Below are 22,838 nucleotides of genomic sequence, written 5' to 3' on the forward strand. Positions count from 1 at the left end.
CCTCGCCTTAACTGCAGATATCGACACTCTGAGGAGCGATGAACCCCTTGACTACTGGGTGTGCAGGCTTGAACTGTGGCCTGAACTATCCCAATTTTCGATAGAACTTCTGGCCTGCCCCGCATCAAGTGTCCTGTCAGAAAGGACCTTCAGTGCAGCAGGAGGCATTGTCACTGACAAAAGAAGTCGCCTTGGTCAAAAAAGTGTTGATTACCTCACCTTCATTAAGATGAATGAGGCATGGATCCCGAAGGGACTGACAGTAGGGGATACGTTTAATTAACAAAAGGCGTGGTGACATGCCTTGGCCTCAAAATGGTCCCCACGCTGCTGTATTTAATGTCTGCATACCGGATGACTTTCGTGAATTCTCCGCCACCAACTAGGGTTCAAGCCGCAATGTTTTAGTCACCTTTCTGCCTTGAAAACATCAATTTTTCCGGCCGCTGCTACAACAGCGGCTGCAACATTAACATAATTTTTTCAGGCATGTGTACATGCCTAATTTTTCTGGCCTCTGGTGCTGCACTGTGGCTGCAAAAAAAAAAAAAAAAAAAAAGGCACATACATGTGTCAATTCCCCTTTCGTGATTGTTACCTTGTTGTGGTGAAGGGGCTTGCGTATCACAATGAAGCGATCATCACCTCTATGAGTGTGTTGGCAATGTTGCCACACCCCAGATGATAAGGCCGTTGCTTCATTATGATCAGACCAAAAGTGATCGACTGGATGTTTTTTCGTAGAAAAAACTTACATTTTTTATTTTTATTTTTTAAGTTGTATGGGTGGGTTTTAAATACAGAAAATAAAAAAATCATAATAAAGTCTCTTAATAGTTTATTAGAAATAATGCAGACAATTTAAAAAATCCCCATCAATTCCAATACAAAGCAAGTACAAAGCAAGTACAAAGCTCAGAACTAAATTATTCCAGGATGTCGTAATGGTTTGTTAATTCGACAATAGTTAATCAATTCGACACACGTCCCCGGACAGGGGACGTAACAGGGATTAAACTGATAGGAATAGTACTAGTTAAGACACCACTCATATAGGGTGTCACAGCACATTGCTCCGTGCACGCGCAGTGCCCCAACTTGGGAGTAAGAGGACCAACCAAGCTGATTTTTCCATCTCCCGGTTCCTAAAATCATTTCAGTTTGGTGTATCAGAGTTTGGTCTGTCACTGTGAAGGCAGTCGAATGTACCCGGCCTAATTTTTTTTTCACAAAAGGCAATCCCACCCTGATATGGGACGTAACAGGGATTAAACTAATGAGAATAGTACTACAGAAAATACCACTCATATCGGGTGTGACAGTAAATTGCACGGCGCAGACGCAGTGACCGTGGCGTGGATTCAAACAAAGGGGAGGGAGCCAGCGTTTTTTTAACCATCTCCCCGTTCGAAAAATCCATTTAATAAATGGACCCCAGATTGGGGACGTAACAGGGATTAAACTGATGAGAAGAGAGAACTATAGAAAATACCACTCATATCGGGTGGGACAGTAAATTTGCACGGCACAGACACAGTGACCGTGGATTCAAACAAAGGGGAGGGAGCCAGCGTTTTTTTAACCATCTCCCCATTTGAAAAATCAATTCAATTCACCTTTCGGGAACCCTTGGTGTTGTACGTGGCTGGGTGGAGGAAGAAACCTTAAATTACATCAACGGGACATGGCTAGCTTGGTATCCAACCTTGTGCAAATGGGGAGTTTGCGGTTGGGCAAATAGACTGTTTGCGGTTGTTTACGGTGCATTAAAAGGGGAGTTTGGTCTGTCAATGTCTGTGAAGCGGGCGTAACCCTTACACTACCTGATCGATACAACATCATACCTGATCGTATACACACACTGGATGTTTTAAACCACATTGTTCCAAAAAAAAAATTGGATTGTTAGGTGATTTATGCCCTTTATGGATTAAAATCCAACTCTGCGTCAACTATGTAATTTTCCATGGGAGTTTTGCCATGGATCCCCCTCCGGCATGCCACAGTCCAGGTGTTAGACCCCTTGAAACAACTTTTCCATCACTATTGTGGCCAGAAAGGGTCCCTGTGGGTTTTAAAATTTGCCTGCCCATAGAAGTCAATGGCGGTTCACCCGTTCGTGAACATTTGTAGAAATTTGCGTTCGCCAACGGAAAATTTTATGTTCGCGACATCTCTAGTTGGCACAGCACTTAAAAAAACTTCCATCACATTAAGAAAACTAAATTGGTTGCTGCTGTGCCTATTGAGACTTATTGTAGGGGTAGCACTACCAGAGAGGGCGTGACGTTTGCTTTGATTGCAATGATCTGAAAAGTATGGCTATCCAGTAATCTGTCACAGCCAGACATCTGAGAAGCTCTGACAGACGTTCTTCAGAACCTCCTGCTTGAGGTTCTTTCGTTTTGTCATCTCGTTTCCCTCTATCAGCTGTCATCTAGTTGCACTGATTGCATCCCTTTAAATCCCCTCCCATACTGCATCACTTTACGATTTATACAACTTCCTGGAGTGTGTACATGCTGGATGCTACAATTGAAGCTTCTACAGATAAGTCTGTTCATTGATTTGTGTTTTCCTGTTTGCTTGATCCTAGATGACCCTGAATCCCTCCGTATTAAGTGTAGGGAGCCGGTGGTCGTGTCCCCTCACTATTATAGGGTGTTCAGGTGTCATACAGTCGAGGCACGAGGGCATGCAATTTTCTATCATAGAGATCTTTGCATGGGCTGAGAAGACAGGGAGAGTTTCAGGGCTTAAATAGGGGTCACCCTTTTGTTCCTTAGTTTCGGATCAAGCCAGTCGGATCCTTATTTGTAACTTCTTGTTTTCTGTTACACCATCCGTGACATAATCATTTTCATTGATGCTAACCACATGCTTGTCAGCAAGTAGGCAACCAAGCATGCAGTTTGTCATGCTCAACAGCATGCCTGAGGACCCAGTTCTTTAAGACCCCACTGCAATGGTTGGTCATGGCCAATGTCATCGTCGTCATCATCATTAGCATATCTATCATACCGAGCGCCAACCTCCTTCCCTAGCTATGCCTAGGAAAACTCCAAGTCTCCCTACACCACCAACTTCTCCTCCTCCACTTCCTCTTTTATGCGACTTCGTCCATCCAGGTTCCTATCAGCTACAGGGTCTCCAGAAAGCTGTGGAGGTTGTTGTTCTTCCACTAGTCCTTGTTGCATCAGCGTGAGCATTAGAACAAACCTAAATATCAGGGTTGTAACAGAAGCCCTCGGTTTGTCTGTTGGAATATTGTGGATTTTGGGGTACTTTTTAATTTATAAAATGAAAATGTGGTTTTACTGTCTAGAGATGATTAGAATTATCTCCCAGTTCGGGGGGAGACATTGTACGTCCTGTATGGGGGTCTTTATCTCCAGACAGGAAAACCACACTGTGTATAATTAGGTTACCTACAGTGTCTAGCCTGATTATCTCCCAGGCAGAGGGGAGACATTGTGTGGGACTGCCCCGGATTGTGTGATTATCTCCATTGGTCTGTGTGGTTGTCACGCAGGTCTCAATCAGGTCCACAGGGGAGGGCCCCTTCCATGGCGCTTGTATATAAGGTCAAGGGTGGCACCAATAAATGTTGTTCTTCTTACCCTCAACTCGCAGCCTCTTCTCGTGTGGTAGGGAACAGCTATATCACTACTAGCTCTTGTAAGAGCTGCACAGCTACTGGAAATCGCAACTCAGCTTGGAAGTCTCTGGAGCAGCTCTACAGCGCCACGCTAACCAGGGGAGAAGGACGTTGCCAACGGTTGATACTGTTACAAGGGTGATGCCATGTTAATGCTTGTCCCTACTCTGGTGTCCTCTTCGATGGGGTTGAGTATGCGACATATGGCCCTGATGAGCTGCCACTGCCTGCGCTCAAAATAACATATGCTCTGCTGTGGTGGTCTCATGCATCATGTAAATCATTAATCTCTTTACGCTGCTCATAGCAACGCTTCAGCATATGTAAGGTGGAATTCAAAGGTACAAAAGCAGACCATTTTGTGACTTCCTCTTCAGAAGGGACTTTTTAGCCACATAAGAATGGCTGGACAGTCCCCTGGACATGACCAACACCATCTTTCAAAACTTCATGCACCACTAAATTTATGATGTGTGCCATTGCTGGGAACATGTGTTATTTCCCCCAAATGAAGTGCAGCCACAATGTTCCTGCCATTGTCACCAACCACGTTGTCCAGCTGTAGATAGAGGAGAGAAATCCAGCAGGAAACTTACCAATTGATCTATGTACCTTCTCTCGCCCAAGCTCATCAGCACATATAAAAGATGGTAGAAAAAGTGTAAGCAACAATCTGCTTCGTGTAGGGAACCAGATAATCAGCAATTGCAAGCTGCAGCATGGTGGCCAAGACCGTACAGCGGTTTAGGAAGACAGGTTCCACTCTCACACTTGCTCACACTCTCTCATTCTGGTCACTGGAAGTTCAACATGGCACCTCATGGCAAAGAAATCTCTGAGGATCTGAAAACAAAGAATTTTTGCTCTACATAAAGATGGCCTAGGCTATAAAAAGATTGCCAACACCCTGAAACTGAGCTGCAGCACGTTTGCGAAGATCATACAGTGGTTTAACAAGACAGGTTCCACTCAGAACAGGCAGTGCCATGGTCAACCAAAGAAGTTGAGCGCACATGCTCAGCTCCATATTCAGAGGTTGTCTTTTCAAAATAGACGTATGTCGTCATGGAGGAGTGGAAGAGGAATCAAGTGGCAATCTGTGAAGCTCTAGTGAACCCATGCCCAAGAGAGTTTAGGCACTGCAGGAAAATAATGGTGGCCACACAAAATATTGACTTTTTGGGAACAATTTGGCCATTCTCACTTAGGGGTGTAATCACTTTTGTTGCCAGTGGTTTAGACATTCGTGGCTGTATGTTGAGTTATTTTGAGGGCACACCAAATTTACACTGTTATACAAGCTGTACACTGACTACTTTACATTGTATCAAAGTGTCAGGTCTTCAGGGTTGTCCCATGAAAAGAAAGAATAAAATATTAACAAAAATGTGAGGGGTGGACTGACTTTTGTAAAATACTGTAGGTACCAGCAGCAGATCTTGATGATTTGCTTACCCAAATGCATTCAGCATGGCAGAACATTTCTCAGACAACCATTAGTAACCTCATTGGTAGGATGAATAAAGCGAGATGTTTTGCATATTTTTTTCCGTCTTTTATCATTTGCAAAATTTTCCTCAGCATAGGTCTTCAATATGAGATCAGCAGAGGTCCGGTCCCTGCACCCCCACCAATCAGCTGTCTGAGGAAGCCTCAGTGCTCACCGGAGCATCAGTTAATACAAAGCCTCCTCACAACTTACCGAGCACAGCGCCGTCTGTTGAATAGTAGCCGTGCTTGGCATTGCAGCTCAGATCAATTCACTCGAATGGGACTAATCTGTGCCTAGGCCATATGACCCATGAACGTCACATTGCATGGCCAGGAAGAGGCCTAAGACCGCACAGAGCACTGTGTCCTCTCCATACATCTGACCTCCGATCTGATATTAATGACCTCTCCTGAGGATAGACTACATATATCATATACATACTGTATATCACCTATAACGCTGTCACATTACCATCCATATTAAATTAAAATTTTAGCTGAATCGGTGAATATAACGCTGAAAAAACGGACAGAAGGCAGAGCCTAAAAATGTAACATAAAATTGTATCATCCAGTGAAGGAGTAGAATCCGTGAGTCTTCTCTGCTTTAGGGTCCATTCACACATCGGTAAGTGTTTTGCAGATCTGCAAATTGCGGATGCGCAAAACACGGACACAGGCAATGTGCGCTCCGCAATTTGCGGACCGCACATCGCCGGCACTATAATAGAAAATGCCTTTTGTTGTCTGCAATTGCGGACAAGAATAGGACATGTTCTATTTTTTCGGAAACAGAATTGCGAATCCGGAAGTGCGGATCCAGAAATGCAGATAGCACATAGTGTGCTGTACGCATCCATTCCGGCCCCATTGAAAATGAATGGGTCCGCACCCATTCCGCAATATGGCAGAACTGATGCGGACCCAACTTACGGACGTGTGAATGGACCCTTACTTAGTGGTCACTACTCACCTGGGCGGTTGTCTGTAGGAATGTCCTCTGTACTCTGCTCATCACCCCTCACATATGTCTCTGTAGGATTAATATTGTTCAGATCTTCACCCGGATTCACAATCTGTGAAATAAATATTGTAGAAGTCATCAGACGGTTGGAGAAGTCGTGTGGAAGGTTTTATATGACCTGAAAAGATTAGTAATTAGAATGATGACCAAAAATAATCGGACAGCAGGAGTTATCTGACCCAAATATCTGCAGGTCTCCTGTATAAATCCAATCTGATTGCTTCGTTATTCCAACCAGTTTGCAATGCAGGGAGAGGAGCCCTTATATTCCATCCCTAACATTACATTGTGTGTATATAACATTACATTGTTTGTGCAGCTGTTGTCCTTGCTGGCCGTCCCAGGGCTGTGAAGCCGGTAAGCAAAAGTTCTTTCGGTCCATGGCTTGTTTACCTCCTCGGAATGGGCATAATCATCTGCTCTGCTGCAGCCAATGACTGGATTCAGGGGAAACATGTCCACAAGAAACACATCACCACTAAAGCCCGTCATTAGCTGCAGTAAAGCAGGTGACCATGCCTGTGCCGGCGAGGGAGCAAACAACATTTACTGGAAGATGGACACACAGGAGCTGGCACACATAACCAGGGTAGCAGGTACGTATGACTCTTTCCATAGTAGAGGCTGCAGACACATGTGAAAAGTTAATTATTCCTGCACAAACCCTTTACTGCTCTCTTCCTGTTCTATCTACTAGTTTTGGGATGACTGCAGGCAGGAAGATACTGTACTTAGTATAAGGGACAGGGTAGAACACAGGGGAGGTGAGAACTGATTATCTATCACCCCTAGAACACTCTGCTATCACTGATTAGAGTATAAGGACACAGTGGCTTAAAGAGAGTCTGTCACCTCCATATGGCCATATACAGTGCTTACATGGCTCTGTAGCACACCTATACAGGATTGTAACAGTACCTTTGTTCTTTTCTTTAGACTTGCACAAGCAGGAAAAACGACGTTTAATTCATATGCAAATGAGAACTCGCAACTGCTCTGCCTTCTTTTCACTTTACTCCTCCCCAGCCTCTTCCTTTGCCCTATTGATGAGGCAAGAGACTTGGAGGGCGGGCAAAGGCAGAGGCTGGGGAGGAGTAAAGTGAAAAGAAGGCAGAGCAGCCTAGGCACCTACACACTGAACACCGCCACTGGGCACTTGCGAGTGCTCATTTGCATAGGAATTTAACTTTGTTTTTCCTGCTTGTGCAAGTCTAAAGAAAAGAACAAAAGGTACCATTACAATCCTGTATAGGTGTGCTACAGAGCCATGTAAGCACCGTATATGGTCATATGGAGGTGACAGACTCCCTTTAACTTGAGTTCTAATGGCCCCAAGGCAAACTGTTGTGCCACTCTTGTGCAACCACATAAGATATGCAGCAGTTCACAGAGGAGGCCATCTTAAATGTCTATACAGGCAGAAAATAGTGAGAAGAACCAGACAACATGTAACGTGTATGGTCAGCTGTAATTCTGCCATCTCCATCTTTCTCATTATACAAGGATAAAACATATAATACTGGTGGATAAAACAAGACTGAACACAAGATCTTCACAGTCTTCTAAGATCATAGGGAACATTTCATGAGACCTTATCTCCATCTACCTGATCATCCTGTGGGACATTGTGATGTTCTTCTGACCCATCCTGTAGAAGGAGAGGACTGGGACATCTCTCCTTTGTTCTCTCTTCCTTAACTGTAGGAAACACATCCAGTGACTGAATCTATCCCTTACATACAGATAATGAGAGGACGTGTGTATTTAGTCATGTCTATTACCTGGTGATGTGAGGGACAGGTGATCCTCCAACATGACGTCCTTGTACAGATCTTTGTGTTCTTCTAAATACTCCCACTCCTCCATGGAGAAATAGATGGTGACATCCTGACACCTTATAGGAACCTAACAACACAATGATACAGTCATCACCCAGATCCCTTCATAGCGTTCCTGTATAATGTCCCAGCATTCCCAGCAGTGTCACCTCTCCAGTCAGCAGCTCAATCATCTTGTTGGTGAGTTCTAGGATCATCTCTCTATTGATTTCCTCATGTATCAGGGGGTGAGGCTCCATGATTGGGATCAGGGTTCTTTCCCATCTTTCAGACACAGGGGCCTGACAGCGCTCACTAGAGATCTTCTTCACTACTGTGTAGTCCTGGTTATGGAGAGACACAGTAATAACTATTACTCCATACATCTCCAGAGTCCCTCACCTCTCCAGTCATGTCCATCTGTTAGTAACATAGATAAGATGATGTAATGTGACATCATCAGAATCTCTCACCTCTCCAGTAAGCCGGAAGAGGATCTCTAGGGTGAGATTTATTATACTCTCCCCCATCTCGTCCCTGTCCATCTTTCAAGGGTCATTCAGGGGAAGGATCTTATATAGAAGATCTCCACTGAGCAGATCCTATATTGTAGGAACCTGAATGGAGAGAAGATGAGAAGATGTAAACTGAAAATACTATAAATCCAGCAAAATCAATGAACATTGATATATGGGGGTAAATGTATTGTATATGTATCCAGCATGGTATTAATTAGACCCCTAAAATAATATTTTAATTGGTATACGTTAAAAAGATCCCTAAAGGATCCACTTATTTAAACTATTAGACATACATACAAAAAGTGACCATAAACCACATCCAAGGAAGATTGTTAAATGGGGTATGGGGAGACCACTGTCCCTAAATCTACCCCTGTCCTAGAGCCCTTAGCCCAGGGAGGGCTCCTGATGGTGGAGACCCCCTGTCCGCATGCCTAAGCTGCTAGCCCTTCCTGCTCCCTATAAGAGGTGAAAAAAGGCATGTGGACTGGTTTTATAGGTAAGGGATTAGGATGTTAAATTTGTCAGCTATATGAATAGACTGGATGGGAATTAAACGGATAGAGACACAACAGTGATACAGACAAACACAAAAATACACAAACATACACTTATTCAGTGTTGGTATTATAACCATACACTGTATAGGGTTGACGTTATAGTCAAACACCTCACTTGCCTCGACGCGTTTCACCCACATGTAGATTGTGGGATCATCAGGAGGTGTAATTATATATTACATGTGCAAGCCATTATATGTGACTAAAAAGTTGCCAGTATAGGGCTGGGTCACATGGAATCGGTGCTCAGAGATATATGCCGGCTTAAAAGCCTGAATGCACTAGTGAAAAGGAGACGCTCTACCAGGGGTGAGGACAAAAAGATATATTCATATCGATAATAATACTTATGCCTGTTTAGGACTCCATCACGTGTAGATACTGATATCCACATCTATATCCACATCCTATATGGGACAGGAAACAGATGTATACCACAGTCAATTTCAATATATACACATCTAGATATAAATGCATTTACTAGTAAGTGTAAACTCACGGTTTGGTGGGTATAATTGACCTCTGTTGGTCCCCTGTCATGGTAGCTTGACAAGGCACACACTATAGATAAAGTGCATCATTAGTGGTAAGCATTGTTGCTAGTACTCACAAAATATATATAGAGTTCGTGAGTCCTCTAGTTACAGGGATACCTTACTTACATGGTGGAGTCTCTGCTGTGATCAATGTCCCCCCTGGTAGGCGAATTTCCACTGGTGCGTCGGCTGTATTTAAAAGAGCCGCCGCATCACGTCACTGGTAGCTAATTGGACGCAGGCTCTGCTCCATTTCCTGCTCCTGGAACGCACATGCGTTCCAACTGCCGGAAGTGCTCACTCCTGTGGGCTGGTTTACTCGATCTCAGCCAGCACCTCCTTCCTGGATGCTGGAACGCACGTGCGTTCCAAGGGGCTACTTCCGGTCCTGCGATCTTGCGATCTCACTCCCTACAGTTCCTATATATATATATGGGTATGTGATCATACAAGATGCAGTACGTATCATATGATATTCACTCCCCGATAGCTCAGTCCCAGCTAGCCCTTAATCCTGTTCAGGTATATGACTATTTAGCCTATAATGGCTCTAATGGGACTTGGCAGGTATAAATTGCTGTTTCATGCTGTGATTCACACATGCATGGCCATCATATATATATAATCATGGCCATGGTGTATGACCCCACAGCATATAGAAATTGTCAACAGTATCGGGATAGGTGCATATATTGGGCACCCAAATCATATAATGCCTCATATTAACAGTATAGAGCTCGTGATGCAGACACTTAAAAATATATGTATTCCGGCATATGGCACAGTAGATTTTTATATGTACATCCTATAGAGAGGTAACCAGAGTGCGTGGTTAACCTATGGACAGTGACCCGATGTTGCGTCACTTATGTCCAATCTGATATGTTAATTTCATGCTTCACGCATGTGGTCTAATCTTCGGTACATTTCTTATCTCACATGAAGCCAGGCTTTTTGGAACAGAAATAGGGATATTACGGGCACTGTCATATCTCATAGAAAACAGGAAAATGTCAACCTTTCATTAATGCCAGTGGGTGCCTGAGAGTGAAATCTGTGTATCCACACACACTCCTTCTGCAGGATTTTCTTATCCCAATTTCCACCTCTGGGTGAAGGTGGTATGAGCTCCAGAACGGAGAATTTTAGACAGAGAGGGTCCCCTCCATGTATATCATTAATGTGGGAAGCTACTGGAGTGACTTTTTTATTAATGACATCATTTATATGTTCACAGACCCTCCTACGTAGTTCCCGTATCGTTTTCCCTATGTAATCTTTCGGGCAGGGGCATTGACAGATATAAATAGCCCCTTTGCTGCGACAGCTATAGAAGTCCCTGATGTCAATTGTCTGTCCTGTGGCACTGAAAGTTATGGCCTTGGCCGTGGATATGTACTGGCAGGCTTTACATGCGCCGCATCTGAACATCCCGAGGGGTTTACGTTCTAACCAAGTGCCCTCCCTGACAGGCGGAACGTAGTGGCTATGCACCAGGCGGTCTTTAAGGCTTTTGCCCCGTCTGTAACAGACACCCGGTTTTTCAGTTAGGACATCCGACAGGTCCTGGTCCATACGTAAAATGGGCCAGTATCTGTCGAGTATCCTTCTCACCTCCTGATTCGCAGAATCATAGGTGGAAACAATACGGGGTGGTTGTACTGTATCTCCATCTCTTAATTTTGGGACCAATAATTTACTACGATCCTGTGATACTGCATGTTTAAATGCCAGGTTCAAGGGTTTCTGTGGGTAACCTCTTTCTCTGAACCTGGATTGTAATTTCCTTGCTTCATTAAAGAAGGCTTGATTATCCGAACAATTCCTCCTTGCACGGAGATATTGTCCCCTCGGTATCCCTCGTTTGAGGGGAACCGGGTGGTGACTATCCCAGTGCAAGAGGGAATTGGTTGCGGTCGTCTTCCTAAACATATTTGCAGTTAGCCTATCACCTTCGATCGTAATACGCACATCCAGGAAGGCAATTGACGTAAAATGGAGGCCCACATTATTAACATTAATGTCAGTGATGAACCTGCTGAATTCATCCGATCCACCTCTCCAGACCAGGAACACGTCATCGATATACCGTGTCCAGACCAGTATCTTGTCTGTCCACCACATGTCCTGGTCTGGAAAGATATGGGTGTCCTCCCACCAGCCCAGGAAGAGATTGGCATATGAGGGGGCACAGGGACTCCCCATTGCCGTCCCCCTGAGCTGGTGGAAGAACCGCCCATTAAATAGAAAATAATTGTGGGTCAAGACGAACTCCAGGAGCTTGAGTACAAAGGCATTATGCTCCCTACAGAATGTCCCCCTGGTCGCTAAGAAGTATTCCACGGCGTGGAGCCCTCTATCATGAGGTATTGAGCTATAGAGGGACTCCACGTCGATACTGGCGAGTAGGCATCCCTGGTCCAGGTTGATGGTGTCAATTTTATTGAGAAAGTCCATCGTGTCCCTAGTGTATGCCGGTAGGGACACGACGAACTGACTCAGGACACGATCAATATAGATTCCACTATTTTGAGTGAGTGAGTCCACCCCTGAGATAATTGGTCTACCTTTTAATGGATTCGTGCCTTTATGGACCTTGGGGAGGCTATAGAAAGTCGCTGTACTTGGGAACATTGGGAGGAGAAAATCATATTCCTTAGGTGATATTACTTTATTACATATACCTTCATCCAGTATATTTTTTAATTCCATCCTAAAGCGTATAGTGGGATTAGATGTTAAGGTTCCGTATCCCCCTCTATCTTTAAGCAAATCCATGCACATCTGCACATATATGGGCTGGTCCAGGATCACCAAATTTCCCCCTTTGTCAGAGGGCTTTATGATGATAGATTTATCCCGTTCCAGCGACTGTAATGCAGACACTTCCACCCGTGATAGATTGTATTCCCTGGGTCGTATCTTCTCGATTTTCTCTAGATCTGATATTACCATCTGTAAGAAGATATCTATGCATTCGTAGTTATGAGGGGGCGGCATCTTTTTACTTTTTGGCTTAAGGTCCGTATATGGTCCATGTCCCGGGTTTCTTCTACTCTCCTCCCCAAGGTCCATCAATGTCTGGAAGTCCGCATAATCGGATATATCGAGACCCAGACTGTCGCACGTTTGTTTGTTGGATTGTTTGAAGAACTTCTGCCACTTGAGTCGCCTGGCAAACAGATGTAGGTCCTTGGTCCAACTGAAGAGGCAGAAGTTCGTGGTTGGAACAAATGACAAACCCTTTTTCAATACCTGAGTTTCAACAACCGATAAATCACGAGAAGTGAGATTGATGATTTGTAGACCATCCACTATATTTTGTCTGTTAGCACCCGCCCCCGTAGATTGTAGGGAGCCTGGGCCTGCTCTAAAAAAGAGGGTCCAGATTGAGAGGAGGATGGCGAACGAGAAGAGGGAGATAAGTGTTGAGGCGGAGGCCCAGTTGGGTATTGAGACCCTCGTGATGCCCCTCGTCTCCCACCCCCTCCCCGTGGCCATCTCTTTCCACGTCTCCTGTTGCCAGAGAATCTTCCTCTCCCGTAGTTCTGATATTGAAGTTCGGTGTCAGATGATTCGACCTCAGAGGAAGAGATGTCTGAGACAATAGGGGGATCTATGGGAGTGGGTTGTTTATATGCCCTATTTTCCCTAAATTCTGTGAGATCGCGTACAAATTGCCTATGTTTCCTGTCCTTCAGTAGGCGCTGAAATCTCTCCACTAGAGTCTGTAGAGATGATTCGCGTTTATCGAAGTCCGGGTCCCCTTTTAATTTGAGGGCAAGCTCGATTTGTTCCTGTAATTTAACAGAAGTGCGCTCGAATAATAACAACTTCTCTTCCTCTAAGAGGATATTCATCAAATTAAGCGAACTCCGAGTGAGTTCTTCCTCCCATTTAGCTAACAGTTCTGCAGATGTGATACGGTCAGCTGGTTTCACCTGGTGACGGAGGCCTCGAGGAACTATTTTGAGTTCCAAGTAGCTCTCAATGGATTTGATTTCCCACCAGGATTTGATGTTATCCTTGTATTTATCGTAAAGTTCATGGAATACCTGTTTACATGAGGTGGATGCAGTCAGGCCCGGAACGTCCCTATCTGAGAAGATTTCTTTTGCCTCACTGATAAGTGCCTCCGTGAAGAATGTACCAGTCAGGAAATTACAATCCAGGTTCAGAGAAAGAGGTTACCCACAGAAACCCTTGAACCTGGCATTTAAACATGCAGTATCACAGGATCGTAGTAAATTATTGGTCCCAAAATTAAGAGATGGAGATACAGTACAACCACCCCGTATTGTTTCCACCTATGATTCTGCGAATCAGGAGGTGAGAAGGATACTCGACAGATACTGGCCCATTTTACGGATGGACCAGGACCTGTCGGATGTCCTAACTGAAAAACCGGGTGTCTGTTACAGACGGGGCAAAAGCCTTAAAGACCGCCTGGTGCATAGCCACTACGTTCCGCCTGTCAGGGAGGGCACTTGGTTAGAACGTAAACCCCTCGGGATGTTCAGATGCGGCGCATGTAAAGCCTGCCAGTACATATCCACGGCCAAGGCCATAACTTGCAGTGCCACAGGACAGACAATTGACATCAGGGACTTCTATAGCTGTCGCAGCAAAGGGGCTATTTATATCTGTCAATGCCCCTGCCCGAAAGATTACATAGGGAAAACGATACGGGAACTACGTAGGAGGGTCTGTGAACATATAAATGATGTCATTAATAAAAAAGTCACTCCAGTAGCTTCCCACATTAATGATATACATGGAGGGGACCCTCTCTGTCTAAAATTCTCCGTTCTGGAGCTCATACCACCTTCACCCAGAGGTGGAAATTGGGATAAGAAAATCCTGCAGAAGGAGTGTGTGTGGATACACAGATTTCACTCTCAGGCACCCACTGGCATTAATGAAAGGTTGACATTTTCCTGTTTTCTATGAGATATGACAGTGCCCGTAATATCCCTATTTCTGTTCCAAAAAGCCTGGCTTCATGTGAGATAAGAAATGTACCGAAGATTAGACCACATGCGTGAAGCATGAAATTAACATATCAGATTGGACATAAGTGACGCAACATCGGGTCACTGTCCATAGGTTAACCACGCACTCTGGTTACCTCTCTATAGGATGTACATATAAAAATCTACTGTGCCATATGCCGGAATACATATATTTTTAAGTGTCTGCATCACGAGCTCTATACTGTTAATATGAGGCATTATATGATTTGGGTGCCCAATATATGCACCTATCCCGATACTGTTGACAATTTCTATATGCTGTGGGGTCATACACCATGGCCATGATTATATATATATGATGGCCATGCATGTGTGAATCACAGCATGAAACAGCAATTTATACCTGCCAAGTCCCATTAGAGCCATTATAGGCTAAATAGTCATATACCTGAACAGGATTAAGGGCTAGCTGGGACTGAGCTATCGGGGAGTGAATATCATATGATACGTACTGCATCTTGTATGATCACATACCCATATATATATATAGGAACTGTAGGGAGTGAGATCGCAAGATCGCAGGACCGGAAGTAGCCCCTTGGAACGCACGTGCGTTCCAGCATCCAGGAAGGAGGTGCTGGCTGAGATCGAGTAAACCAGCCCACAGGAGTGAGCACTTCCGGCAGTTGGAACGCATGTGCGTTCCAGGAGCAGGAAATGGAGCAGAGCCTGCGTCCAATTAGCTACCAGTGACGTGATGCGGCGGCTCTTTTAAATACAGCCGACGCACCAGTGGAAATTCGCCTACCAGGGGGGACATTGATCACAGCAGAGACTCCACCATGTAAGTAAGGTATCCCTGTAACTAGAGGACTCACGAACTCTATATATATTTTGTGAGTACTAGCAACAATGCTTACCACTAATGATGCACTTTATCTATAGTGTGTGCCTTGTCAAGCTACCATGACAGGGGACCAACAGAGGTCAATTATACCCACCAAACCGTGAGTTTACACTTACTAGTAAATGCATTTATATCTAGATGTGTATATATTGAAATTGACTGTGGTATACATCTGTTTCCTGTCCCATATAGGATGTGGATATAGATGTGGATATCAGTATCTACACGTGATGGAGTCCTAAACAGGCATAAGTATTATTATCGATATGAATATATCTTTTTGTCCTCACCCCTGGTAGAGCGTCTCCTTTTCACTAGTGCATTCAGGCTTTTAAGCCGGCATATATCTCTGAGCACCGATTCCATGTGACCCAGCCCTATACTGGCAACTTTTTAGTCACATATAATGGCTTGCACATGTAATATATAATTACACCTCCTGATGATCCCACAATCTACACGTGGGTGAAACGCGTCGAGGCAAGTGAGGTGTTTGACTATAACGTCAACCCTATACAGTGTATGGTTATAATACCAACACTGAATAAGTGTATGTTTGCGTATTTTTGTGTTTGTCTGTATCACTGTTGTGTCTCTATCCGTTTAATTCCCATCCAGTCTATTCATATAGCTGACAAATTTAACATCCTAATCCCTTACCTATAAAACCAGTCCACATGCCTTTTTTCACCTCTTATAGGGAGCAGGAAGGGCTAGCAGCTTAGGCACGCGGACAGGGGGTCTCCACCATCAGGAGCCCTCCCTGGGCTAAGGGCTCTAGGACAGGGGTAGATTTAGGGACAGTGGTCTCCCCATACCCCATTTAACAATCTTCCTTGGATGTGGTTTATGGTCACTTTTTGTATGTATGTCTAATAGTTTAAATAAGTGGATCCTTTAGGGATCTTTTTAACGTATACCAATTAAAATATTATTTTAGGGGTCTAATTAATACCATGCTGGATACATAAACTGAAAATACCATGTACAATACCATAACTGGAGATAATAAAAGGAGACAATAAAGTGTAGATGTGTTCTCTCTTTTTATAGTGATCGAAACATGTGTGAGGACAAGCAGTTTTATGGTATGTAACACCTTCACATGACCCTATAGCCACTAGAAGACGTCATCAGTGATGCCAGGATGAACAGCACGTGACCACTATAGACCATCCTAGGCCTTAATAGTCAGGTTTTATACATACCACCATCAGAGCTCCAACTAATACTGTCGCTGTAGTGATGTAAACAGACTGAAGGAGACCACAGGAGCCTCAGTGCTGGAGCAGTGGAGGATTCTACAAGTCCTACGTTATCAGGGTAATTGTAAAATGCTGCGGAACATGTTGGCGACACAAAGCACAATTTAGACTTACCAGTAAATAGTTTTCCAGGAGTCCGACATGACAGAACACATGTAGGATGTCCATATATACCTCTAAAGGGACAGGAAGAACAGAGAGGTTAAAAGCCCCTCCCAGTGTTTTTTTTTTTTTTTTTAACTCGTTTTATTGAGAATAACAACCAAATTGGTACAGTTATACATATGTCAGTAACTTGAATTACAAATTATCGTATATTCATACATTGCCACAAATTTGTACAGTGTAAACGGAGCGTAATGCAATCCAATCAAGATGACATTAAAGCAGGTGAAACAAAGCACGTGACGTCACTTAGCAAATTATGTTAACCATTCTACCCCTCCCACCCAACATGCAACCTGACACATTTAAGCACGCAATTCTATGCATTTCGTACTGAGTACATGTGAGAAGGCACAGCTGTAATTGGTGAAGAGCACCAAGATCCCCACACCCTCTCAAATTTCTGAGGACATTTCCTATTCCCATACATCACTTTCTCATAGGGCAAAACTTGGTTCACCAGGGCCTTCCATTGGCCTATTGTCGGCGGTCTGTCCGCCATCCAACGCAGAGCTATAGCTTTCCGTGCCAAGAATAGAGACTCTTTTAAGAAAGTGCAAACATACAGGGAGCGGGCATCATTATCCACTATCCCTAGGAGACAAATTTTAGGACAACAGGGAATCACCTCTGTGATCAAAGTGGACAAAATATCCACTACTTTCTTCCAGAAGGGTTTCACATACCGGCAGTCCCAGATAAGATGCCAGAAATCCGCATTATCTTGGGCGCACCTGTGGCATCTCGTGTGGTCAAGCCTACCCATTTTGTACAATCTGGTGGGTGTTAAATAACTCCTGTGGAGAATGAATAGCTGAGTGAGCCTGTTGTTAAGAGAGGGCGACACAGTCGAAGGCGCACACAAAGCCTCAGCCCATTCCTCATCACTAAGCTGTGGCACCCTCTCCTTCCACCTAGTCTCCACCAACAGGGGTTTGGAGCGAATCTTCAAATCTAAAAGATGTGTGTACAAGGTCGAAATCATCCCCTTAGGCCCCTGTGTTCTAAGTATGCCTATCAATGGGTAATTCGAAATGGTTTTCGCGCCTCCCTGAAATTGAGCTTGGAGAGCATGTCTGAGCTGTAAGTATCTAAAAAAATGAGACTGGAGCACCCCAAATTTCTCCTGAAGCTGAGAGAATGAGAAGAGGATACCTTTCTCATATAGGTCCCTTAAAGTAAAAACGCCGTAATTTTCCCAAACAGCCCTGCCTTCACAGTGCCGCAGATGAGGAAACATCGGATTGTTCCACAGCACAGTGTCATCAGGAATATCCTGGTATTGTTGGAGCTTGGCAGCTCTCCAGACCTGATGAGCCAACCTATGAATGGGTAACAAGCGGCCCTTAATGGACTGTAAATTTTCTAGGACTGGCCAAAAAGTAGAAAGATCCAGGTGACACCTCAAATAAAACTCAGAGTTAGGTATATGGGACTGCGCAACCCAGGCAATTAAGAATCTCAGCTGTCCCGCTAAGAAGTACAAAAATAAATCCGGCATAGCCGCTCCTCCCTGCTGCCAACCCCTCTGCAGAACATCAAGAGCCAGCTTCCTCCTGTCCCTCCCCCAGACGAATCTCGCTATAGCTGAATGCAGACGCGTGAAGAAGCACCTCGGAACTGGGGCGCATGCGTGTCCTAGTAAATATAATGCCTTTGGTAATAGAACCATCTTGATAAGATTCAGTCTGCCCATAACCGATAGAGGTAGTGTAGTCCATGATTTGAATTTATCCAAAGCATATGTCTCAATAGGGGCAATATTAAGCAAATGTGATCTCGTTGGGTCCTTAGTGATATTAATACCCAAATATTTGAAATGTTCCACAACTATAAGATTGTGATACACTTGGGGCCAATCCGGGGACCATAAGGGCATAAGGGCAGACTTGGACCAGTTAATGCGTAGGCCAGAGAAATCCCCAAATTGATCGATCAACTCAATCGCCCGTGGTAGTGATGAATCTACATCGTCCATAAACAAAATGAGATCGTCGGCATACAACCCTAGTCTGTCTTCTCTACCTCCCAAAGACACCCCCTTGAAGATAGTATCTTGACGTATCCTAATGGCTAGGTGTTCAATCGCCACCGCAAATAGTAATGGGGATAGGGGACATCCCTGCCGGGTACCCCGGTGTAAAGGAAATGTGGGAGACAAGGACCCATTAATCATAATATTAGCAGTCGGACGGTGATAGAGCACTTTAATCCACCTGATAAAAATGGGGCCAAAACCAAAACTCTCTAGGGTATATAACAGAAATTCCCATTCAATGGAATCGAACGCCTTGGCCGTGTCTAGGGACGCCAAGGCCCACTGTTTGTCATCAGTATAACCCACTTGCGCTACCACCTGGGCCCTCCTAATATTGCTAGAAGTAGAACGGCCAGGTATGAAGCCGGACTGGTCCTCGTGTACTATTGAGGCTATCACCCTATTCAACCTATTCGCAAGGATTTTAGTCAATATTTTGTAATCTAGGTTTAGTAGTGAAATTGGACGATAGGAACCACACTCCAAGGGATTCTTATCCGGTTTTAGGAGGATTACGATAGATGCGTCATATAGAGAATCCGGCAAAAAGCCCTTCTCCAGGGAGGCAGCATACATCTTGCGCAGTTGAGGCCCTAGTATATCCACATATTTTGAGTATATTTCCAGGGGGATGCTGTCAGGCCCCGGAGACTTTCCCAGATTTAAACCCTTAATCGCAGCTACCACCTCTTCCAGCATGATCTCCTCATCAAGAATTCCCCTGTCCAAGGGGGATAACTGAGGATGAGACACCTCACCTAGATACTCATTAAGCGCAGACAGGGTATACTGGGTTCTCGAGGAATATAATTCACTGTAAAATTCTCTGAATCTGTTCAGTATCCCGCCCGGATCCTCCACTATGGATCCATCCACATTCTGTATGCGAATGATTGGGGGAGCCATAGTATTGCGTCTAATAACCTGTGCTAATACCTTCCCCGTTTTACCACCTTGCTCAAAAGCCTGCTGTTTAAGGAAGAAGAGCCTACGATCACTTTTTTCTTGTAGGCATAACATATACTGCCTTCCCTTCTGCATCCAATCTAATCTATTCTCCTCTGAAGGATCGGATACATACAAATTCTCAGCCGCCTTGCATAGTGCACACAGCTCCTCCTCCCTAAGCCTTGCAGCCTTCTTAAGATAAGATATGGATGATTTAGCGCACCCCCTCACAAAGGCCTTCAGGGTATCCCACAATACAAGAGCATCACCGTCCCCTTCCACATTCAAGTCCAGGAACACTTTCAATTGGTCAGGAATGCGGTCATTTATATTCATCAGGGACAGCCAGAACGGATGTATGCGTAGGCTGTGAACTCGTGACTCCCCTTCAGACGAAAGCAGAGTCCCCACGATAGGAGCATGATCAGACGGTCCCTGAGGCATATACTTCACGTCAGAGATGGACGGGTAGGCTTGCGCATCACAAAGTAGGTAGTCAATGCGAGAAAGCGCCCCTCTGGAAGGTGTAAAGCAAGAGAACTCCCTGTTAGAAGGATTCCTTTCCCTCCACACATCCAGCCACCCCAGCTCCGAGATGAACCGTCCAAGCCGCGTGTCACCCGCCCGTGTGCCGTCTGGACGAGGATTGGCCTGGAATCTATCCAGTGTCTCATTCCCCACCATGTTGAGGTCCCCCAAGCACAATATCTTAGAAAATGGGAACTGGGCTGCAAAACTCGCTGCGGCCTGCAAAACAGAGAGGTTGGCAGGAGGAGGAATATACACATTAAGTATAACATAAGGAGCGCCATTTAAATGTGCGTATACAAAAATATATTGGCCCTCAGAATCCACCACCTCCTGATGCACCTCCCACCTTACTGAGCGGTGAACCAGCAGGGACACACCCCTAGAGTATGTCGTACCGTAAGCATTTTTAACCCATTGCACCCAAGGTTTTCTTAGTCTACCTTCTGTATCGGCAGTGACATGGGTTTCCTGGAGGCATATAATTTGAGGGTTATAAGACCGGATATGCGCGAATACCGCCATGCGCTTCCTGGGACCCCTAAGACCACGCACATTCCAGGACATATATGTTATAGATGCCATATTCGCTGCATGATCATTAATGAGTAGGATGGTCCAGGAAGCATACGAACATCCGCCGCAATACTGACGTGGCAATGCATGATATAGTAATAGATGATGTACCAGTTAACATACATACATTGAAACAAATAACCTAACAATAAATCCCGGCATACCGGGCAATAAACATAGATGAAGCACATTACATTAGTGACCATGTTAATGGGGGACCTGCACAGTGCAGAGGTCTTGCAAACAAGTGCAGGTGAGAGCATTGGCTCCCAATATCAATTATAAGCATGGCTAAGTAACCATAAAACATAACCTGAGGCAAATTACTGACATACTCACGGGCCCCTCACACCCATGAGCCATCAGATGAAAGGTTCACGTGTGAGTCCAGTAGTCCTTTAAATGCTCATAATGAAAAGAACCATAGGATGAACAAGTTCCGTCCCGAAACCAAAACTATAGTGACAGTTGTCATAGGATTGTCCTCTCATCTCTGCGGAGAATTCCTAGGTCTCACTAGTAGCCAGTCCTCAGCCTCCCTGGGATTATTGAAGAAGTGCGATTTCCCGCCATCCAAGACTCTCAAGCGGGCCGGATAGGCCATGGAATATTGTAAATCCATATCTCTCAAGCGTTTCTTTATAGATGTAAACGTGGCCCTCTTCTTCTGTAGTTCCGCCGAGAAATCCGGATACAAGGAAATATTAGCAGATCCGAGGGTAATGGTTTGCTTGATTCTGGCCTTGGATAGAATGAGATCGCGGTCCCGCCAGTTAAGCATGCGAGCAAGGAGTGGTCTTGACGGGGCCCCAGGTGGGGGCATTCGGGCCGGGACACGGTGGGCTCTCTCCACCGTAAAAGCCGCTGAGAAGGACGCATCTGGGAACGTTTACTTGAACCATCCCTCCAGGAATGCAGCCGGATCGGATCCCTCGGTCCTCTCAGGCATACCCAGTATGCGGATGTTATTCCTCCTCGAGCGGTTTTCTAGGTCGTCACACTTCTGGCGCCACATTTCAACCGCTCCTTCCACAGCAGTCACCCTAGCAGCCAGGGGCCTTGTCGAGTCCTCCAGCTCAGACACCCTTTCCTCCGTAAGCCGAACCCTCTCCCTTAGCTGCTGGACGTCATGACGCAAGAGGCCTAGGTCCACTCTGACCTCCTCTATCTTGCCTGTGAGTGACGACTGACAACCCATAATGGCAGCCATTAGCTGACCGTGGGATACCTGCAATGTGAGTTCAGGCTCCCCATCAGTCTCCGTCGCTGAGGCTTGTCCAGCTTGTCCCCTGGTAAGCGGTGCACGAGGAGAGGAGGTGGCCGCGGCGCCATGCTGTGGGTCCTGGCGAGCGAACTCCTTCAGGCGATCCGCCGCTTGCTGCGCTTTGCTAGGGCCCATGATCGGGACGTACAAGTGCCGCTGATGCTGTAGCTCAGGTATGAGGCAAAAATCTGCGATGCCAGCTCAGGATGATGCAGGATTAGAGTTATGGAGCCGGAGCTGCTCTCAAACACGTCCGGCCATGTCGGCAGTTGGCCACGCCCCCCTCCCAGTGTTTTTAAATCATCACAACGCTCAAGCAACATATATACATATATTTACACAAATTCCCAAGTAATAAACCATATATATTTAGGTAAGTATAAGTAGGGTGCTGTCATGTCGGATTCCTGGAAAACTGTTTACTGGTAAGTCTAAATTCTACTTTCCAGGAAGTCCTCCATGACCGCACACATGGAGCAATACCAGATAAACTATGGAGGGCCCACAGCCTGTAGGACTTTACAGTCCAAAGGCTAGGTCTTTATTAGTAGATAGGTCTAGTCTGTA

At 45.1% G+C, this 22,838-nt stretch overlaps 1 long non-coding RNA gene and 1 pseudogene across 2 annotated transcripts in view; one reads left to right on the forward strand and one right to left on the reverse strand.

Moving 5' to 3' along the window:
- Positions 1–22,838, forward strand: part of LOC122940392 — a 718,635-nt pseudogene that overhangs the window by 554,163 nt on the left and 141,634 nt on the right.
- The window catches only part of LOC122940453, a 59,094-nt gene continuing 44,285 nt past the window's right edge, over positions 8,030–22,838 (reverse strand). For both annotated transcript variants that reach the window (XR_006390275.1, XR_006390276.1), the window contains 4 exons: positions 16,867–16,928; positions 8,464–8,607; positions 8,161–8,334; positions 8,030–8,078 (listed from right to left, as the gene is read on the reverse strand). This is a non-coding gene — a long non-coding RNA (uncharacterized LOC122940453). The remainder of the gene's footprint in view (positions 8,079–8,160; positions 8,335–8,463; positions 8,608–16,866; positions 16,929–22,838) is intronic.

Source organism: Bufo gargarizans, chromosome 6, assembly GCF_014858855.1.
Source record: "Bufo gargarizans isolate SCDJY-AF-19 chromosome 6, ASM1485885v1, whole genome shotgun sequence".
Classification (NCBI taxonomy): Eukaryota; Metazoa; Chordata; class Amphibia; order Anura; family Bufonidae; genus Bufo; species Bufo gargarizans.